This window comes from Meriones unguiculatus, chromosome 1, assembly GCF_030254825.1.
Source record: "Meriones unguiculatus strain TT.TT164.6M chromosome 1, Bangor_MerUng_6.1, whole genome shotgun sequence".
In the NCBI taxonomy this organism is placed as follows: domain Eukaryota; kingdom Metazoa; phylum Chordata; class Mammalia; order Rodentia; family Muridae; genus Meriones; species Meriones unguiculatus.
The window spans coordinates 145078929-145085712 of NC_083349.1; positions in this window are offsets into that span (position 1 = coordinate 145078929).

Sequence of the window (6784 nt, forward strand, 5' to 3'; positions counted from 1 at the left end):
CTGTGGATCCTGACAGAGCCGTCTTCCCTAACCTGCACTAGTGCTCTGCTCTGCAAGTTAAGTTGCTTTTTTCACAAACCAGCTTACACCCTTATTTTTAGTTCTTCAGTGTGTGTGTGTGTGTCTGTGTGGAGACAGGTATTATGTAACTCTGGCCTGGAACTTACAAACGTCCACTTACCACTGCCTCCCAAATGCTGGAGGACTGATGGTCTAACCCACCCAGGGCTTCATGAGTAATAGGCAAGCTCACACATCCCCATTGAGGTTGCTTCCCAGGAACCCTCACTCGACTCTGAAGCTTTAGGTTTTCCTCAAGTGCTCACTCAGCCAGTCAAGGATACACTGGCTGTCCCTGAAGCTGCAGGGCTGTCTTCCCAAGATGTCCTCACGAAACCCCTCCTGTTTTTTTTCTTCTTCATTTTGAACTAAGGTCTTGCTATACAGACCAAGTTATCTTGGAACTCTCTATGCAACCCAAGCTAGCCTTGGACTCAAGAAGATCCTTGTGCTTTTTCCTCCCAAATGCTGTGATTAAAGGCATTCTCTACCACCCTGGCTGGATTCTATCTTCCATTTGAAACTTGCTTCTCTCTTTGGACCTGGAAACGTCACTTTTATGTGCAGTCCAGAGTGAAAAGATTAGTGAACCCATCTGGAGGAGGCCTGGTGTTTGCTCTGAGATCCCTGGAGATGAGGTTTTGGACTTTGGAATGTCTGCCATTATTCTGTCTATGCGAAATTTGGATTTGAACTTGCTGGAGTAAATCCCTAAATACCTTTCTCTAAAGAGTATTTGAGAAATGTTTTGAATCCCTTTTTCTTGGGTTTTTAGAGACAGAGTCTCTGTTTTTTGAGACAGAGTCTCCTTCTGTAGTCCTGGCTGGCCTGGATCTGATACATAGACCAGGTTGGCCTCAAACTCAGAGATCTGTGTGTCTTTGCTCCCTGATTGCTGGACTAAACGTTTATGCCACCCACCATGTTCGGCTTCATTTTATTTTTTCTGGTTTTGTAAGACAGGGTTTCCTTGTGTAGCCCTGGCTGTCCTGGAATTCGATCTGTAGACCAGGCTGGCCTAGAACTCACAGACATCGCCTGCGTCTGCCTCCCAAGTACTGGGATTAAAGGCGCGGCCACCACTGACAGGCTTCATTTTGATTTTTTTAATCTCTTTTTAAATTTTTATTTCATGTGCACTAGTGTGGAGGTATCAGAGCCCCTGGAACTGGCATTACAGACAGTTGTGAGATGCCATGTGGGTGCTGGGAATTGAACCTGGGTCCTTTGGAAGAACAGGCAGTGCTCTTAACCACTGAGCCATCTCTCCAGCCCCCTTCATTTTAATTTTTAAGTTACAGTTTTATTTATTTATTATATGTGTGTGATTATGTGGGTACTAAAACATACTTTTGGATGTCAGAGGACAATTTATGGAAGTTGGATCTCTCCTTCCATCATGGGAATCCAGGGGCTGAACTCTGGTCCCTAAGCTTGACTACAACTGCAGCTTTTCATTTAGCTGCTGAGAATTTGAATTCAGGTCCATACTCTTATCTACTGAGCCATCTTTTTTTTTTTTTTTAACATAGGGTTTTACTCTGTAGCCCAGGTGGGCCCCAGACTCATGGTAATTCATTTGTCTCAGCCTCCCAAGGGCTGGAATTACAGCCAAGAATAAGCCAGCATGCCCAGATCTTTATTCCTATTTGTGGTGGCTCTCATATAGCCCAGGCTGGATTCAAGATCACTATGTAATTTTGATGCTCTCCTTGGATATCTCAAATATCTTTTTCCACCTCCATGGAGGAATTAACAGAAAAACATGCTACTCGTAGGGGTTCGAAGGCTGATTCCATTGGTGATGGATGAGTCTGTTCAGCAATTCCTTAATGTCATGCTCCACGAGGTAGCTGGGGGACTTTGTCATCTCCCTGCCTCCACCCTTTTCTGTATGAAAAATCCTGGGAATGTCTCTTTTATGTACAATGAAGGATTAGCCTACCCACACAGAGGTCAGGCCTTTGCCCTCAGATCCTGAGGGATAATCTTTAAAAGTCCTTGGAATGTCCGGCCATTAAACTGTCTTTGAGGCCCTGGTCACATGCATCAGTCATTTCTGCTAATGATATGATTTCTGTTCTTTCTCATTTTGTTTATTTTCTCTTCTTCCTTTGTGTCTCTATGTGTGCTTATGTGCTGATGTGATTGCAGGCATGTACCACCAGACCTAGCTTCTCTTTTATTTCACTTTCATTCCATTTTTTTACACTGTATTCATTATTAGTATTTGTGTGTCAAATATTCCAGTTCGAGAATGTGGAAGTCAGAGGACGTTTTGTCAACACAGGGTTTCTCTGCGTAGCCTTGGCTGTCCTAGACTTCTTTGTAGACTAGGCTGGCCCCTAACTCATAGCCATCCTCCTGCCTCTGCCTCCCTGAGTGCTAGGATTACTGGCATGCACCACCATACCTGGCTTACTGGACAGTTTTTGGCAGTTGGTTGTCTTCTACCATGGGTTAACCTGCTGACCCATCTTGTCAACCTTCACTTGATCCTATATTTATCTTTGACATTTTATCTGTGTGTGTGCCTGTGCTATGTGCCATAGCACTTGTGTGGAGGACAGCGTGCAGGGTGTCTGTTCTCTCCTTCAACCTTGAGTGATCCAGGGACTGAGCTCAGATCCTCAGGCTTGGCGATGGCACTTTTATCCTCCGGAGTCCTTTCCACCCTCTGGTTGTTTTTAAGACAGAATCTTGCAACTGTGCAGCACCAGCTTCACAACTGCTGGAGTTCCAGGGAGCCAGCTGGAGCGTTCAACCATAGTTCCTGATGATAACTGACCTCCCCACTCTGGCCATAAATAAATCCTGTGATGGTTCCTTGTGCAAGAGCAGGTCACAGGACTCTTTACTCCTGAGGAGCCTTGCTCCCTGCCCTGGAGGAAGGAATGTTTCAGAAAGAACCAGAGGAATCTGAAGAAAACAGGTCCTGCTGACCGGCTTTCCCCACCCAGCCTGAGAACTCTGGACTTTGTAGCCCAGGCTGGCCTCGAAATCACAGAGATCTGCCCACCTCTGCCTTCCACAGTGCTGGAGCCCACGACTGGCTTTCTGGTTAAGTTCTTAAGCAGATTTGCTCAAGAGCAGAAAATTCCCACAGGATGAGGCTCTGTAAGTGTCATGCATACTCTCCTCAGAGGCCTCCACAGCAGCCAGTTAAGTAGTGTTTGTCTGGGTTTGGAGAGCCCCTCAGCAAATCAATTTATCTCATTAGTGAGAGGAGTCCACTCTGAGTAGCCTGAGGCCACCCTGCTCCCTTACAAATAGTTGTCATTTGTTTCTTTTTGAGACAGGCTCTTACCAAGTGTCCCTGGCTGGTCTTGAGCTGGACACCCTCCTGCCTCTGCCTCCCGAGCGCTGGGAGAGTCAGGTTTACCAGGTGCGCGCTTCAGCCAGCAAAGGTGACTGTGCAGCGAGTAGTTTACGTTTTCATTAGACCCAGGCCTGTCGCTCACAAAATGAACCTGGCATCCACCCTTCTGCTCTGGTTGCCTGCCTGTGAAGAGCTCATATATGGTACATACCTCCAGTCCTGTGTTCCGCTTGCTTTGGCAGAGTCAGGCTCTTGCTGTGTTCCTCAGGGTCCTGTGAGCCTCCTTTCTGTTCTTGAGTAACTGAGTGGGCAGGCACACCCACCTATGCTTGCTAGGTTTCATGGTTGTGTTGCTGTTTCTGTATTTTGAGGCAGGGTCTCATATAACCCAAGCTGTCAATGGCTACCCAGCCCAGGTTAGCCTGGGTTTCCTGATCTTCCTCTCTCCACCTTCCAAATGCTGGGATTCCAGGCCTGGCCAGTAAGCTGTTTTTGTTGTTGTTTTACACTGGTTCTCACGTAGCCCAGGCTGGCCTCAAACTCCAGAACTTCCTGCCTCTACTTCCCAAATGTTGAGATTACACGTGTGAATTACCACACCTGGCTTTTACACTTATTTGAAGTCTCATTTTAGCCGAGGCTGGCCTCGTATTCGTGACAGTCTTCTTGTCTCAGTCTTTGACAGTGGGGACTAGGGTGTTCACTGTCACATCTGGACGGTTTTGTTTAGAATTTATATTAGGTTCACAGAACACATACATACATGTGTACACATACAAACATACGTGCTTATATACTTGTTTATTATTCTATGTGTATGAATGTTTTACTGAACGTCTGTGTATCCGGATGCATGGCTGGAGGAGGGCACTGAATCTCCTGGAAGTGGAGTTAGGAATGGTTGTGAGCCACTGTGTGGTTGCTAGGAATTGAACTTGATTCCTCAGCAAGAGCACCAAGAGCTATTAACTGCCGAGCCACCTCTCCAGCTCTATATACTTGCTGTTTTGTTCTTTGTCTTCTTCTTCTTTTGTTTATTTTTCAAGACAGGGTTTCTCTGGCTATCCTGGAATTTACTCTATAGATCAGGCTGGCCTAGAACTCAGAGATCAGTCTACCTCTGCTTCCCAAGTGCTGGGATTAAAGGCGTATGCCACTGGGCCCAGCTATAGCTCTTTATGAACTGGATTACCACAAAGCCAGAGACATACCAAGTCCTGCTGGGTGATGACTTCACCAAACGGTCATTCCAGAGATATAACAACATTACATACAACATCATGTGGCATATATACACATGCCCTGAATTATACAACACTATGATCCACATCCAGGGAGAACAGAATTATTATAGTGTGTTCATGTAATCTATCATGAACACACTGCATAATGGATTACTCTTCCTTCTCAAGGATTTCAATACACGCTCAGGGCCTTCTGCGGTTGCTGGTAGCAGCTCCTGTGGGCACCAAGGAGGATCAGGAATGCAGAAGGGGGAGGAGCTAACTAGCTTGGCATGGGGAGTGGGGCCTTAGAGATACTATGTATGACCTATTCCAGAGGTTTTTGTTTTGTTTTTTGAGACAGGGTTTCCTTGTAGACCAGCCTAGCCTTAAACTCAGAGATCCACTGCCTCTGCCTACCCAATGTCAGGATCAAAGGCGTGCGCCACCACCTCCCAGATCTCGTGTTGTTTTTAAGAAAGGGTCCCTCTACACAGCCCTGGCTGATGTGCAACTGTGCAGATCAGCCAACCTAGAACTCTCAGAGATCTGACAGCCTCTGCCTCCCCAGTGCTGGGATCAAAGGTGTGGGCCACCATGCTTAGCTCCCTAAGAGTGTGGCCTTTGTGTGCTCTCTCTGTATGGGGTCAGTGTAAAGGGCCAGTGGGTAACTGTTTTCAGAGACTCAAATCCTGCTAAAGTGGCCAGCGACAATGTGCAAGGGAGTGAGCACAGTTGTTTTAATAAACCTTTACTGACTGGTTCCGCCCAAGGGACTTATCTGCTAAGGCCTGCACAGTTATGGTTGCTTGTTCTTAGTCTCCCTACAGTGTTCTCAATCTTGACCCTGAGGTACCTCCAGAGTGTTAGGATGACAGGTATATGCACGTTATACAGTGCTGGGGAATCCAGGGCTTCAAGCATGCCAGACACGAACCCTGCCCACCGCGCCCTCTCCCCGTACCACCTCTTCACTCCTCCATGGGAACACAGGCTCCACGGTGGCTACGCTGTACTTTTGCCTTGTTCCAGGCTGATCTGGACACTGGCAGAATGCCAAACAAGAAGCTGCTCAATGAACATGTGTCCAGTTGGGGCGGTAGCATCCCAGGTACTAGGCGAGCTTTTCCTGTCAGTGCGTCCACAGTGCTCACAGTGGCCAGCCAAGGGATGGCCTCGGGGCCCAGGGAATGGGCTGGGGCTTGTATGAGACCCATTCTCTCCTGGGATGACTCTACGACATCTTGGTTCCTCCACACAAGAGCTTGTCCAACAATGAAACTAACATAGGGACAGGCAGTGCCCTAGACTTTGGTGCAGGCTGTGTGAGCTGGAATGAATGGCTTTCTGTCTGCCATATCCTGAAGCCCCAAGCCACTCAGGAGGGGAGGAGCCCTGTCTACCCACATAACCAAGGAGGGAGCAGGTGACAATGACAAAGTGTGTGCGATTGTTTCCCACTGGGCTGTAAATCCATGAGGCTGGGACTGTGGCTGGTTCACCAGGGCTCAGATGGCAACCCAGCATGGTAGAGAAGAGGGCTGGGCACACAAACACACACACAGAGGGAGGGAGAAACAGTTACATTCTCATTTTAATCCCAAGTGTAGGAATACAGGGCTGCTCCACAGCAGCTGTGATTTGCCTCGTGCTCTGGTGGAGGTGTGTTTTTGCCAGCTGTAGATGATTTCCGTGGTTATGTGATGTTTGCATTCTGGGAACTTTTCAGAGGATTTAAATGCAAAGGCCCCAAGGGTAGGGTGTGTGGCCCCTTCAGGGGGATTTTTTGCAGTTTGTTAGTCATGCTCAAAGAAGAAACAAGAAAGAAATCAGATTCAAGGATCTCTCCCCTCTATCTTCTTTCTTACCTACCTAGTGATAAGTGAAACTGGAGTGGAGGATAAAGGATGGGAAAGAGAAGAACCCACAAAGTAGCTAAATACAACCACAGAGACTTTCTTCTTTATTTTTTTTCTTTTTGTTTCTTGAGATGGGAGTTTCTGTATAGCCCTGGCTGTCCTGGAACTTGCTCTGTAGACCAGGCTGGCCTCGAACTTAGGGATCCAACTGTCTCTGCCTCCCTGGCACTTTCTTATTTAGCAGGAAGGTTAAGTGGTGGGATTACAGGCATATGCCATCTCTGGTTAAAAAGTTTTATTACATTTTATGTATTTATGGCTGT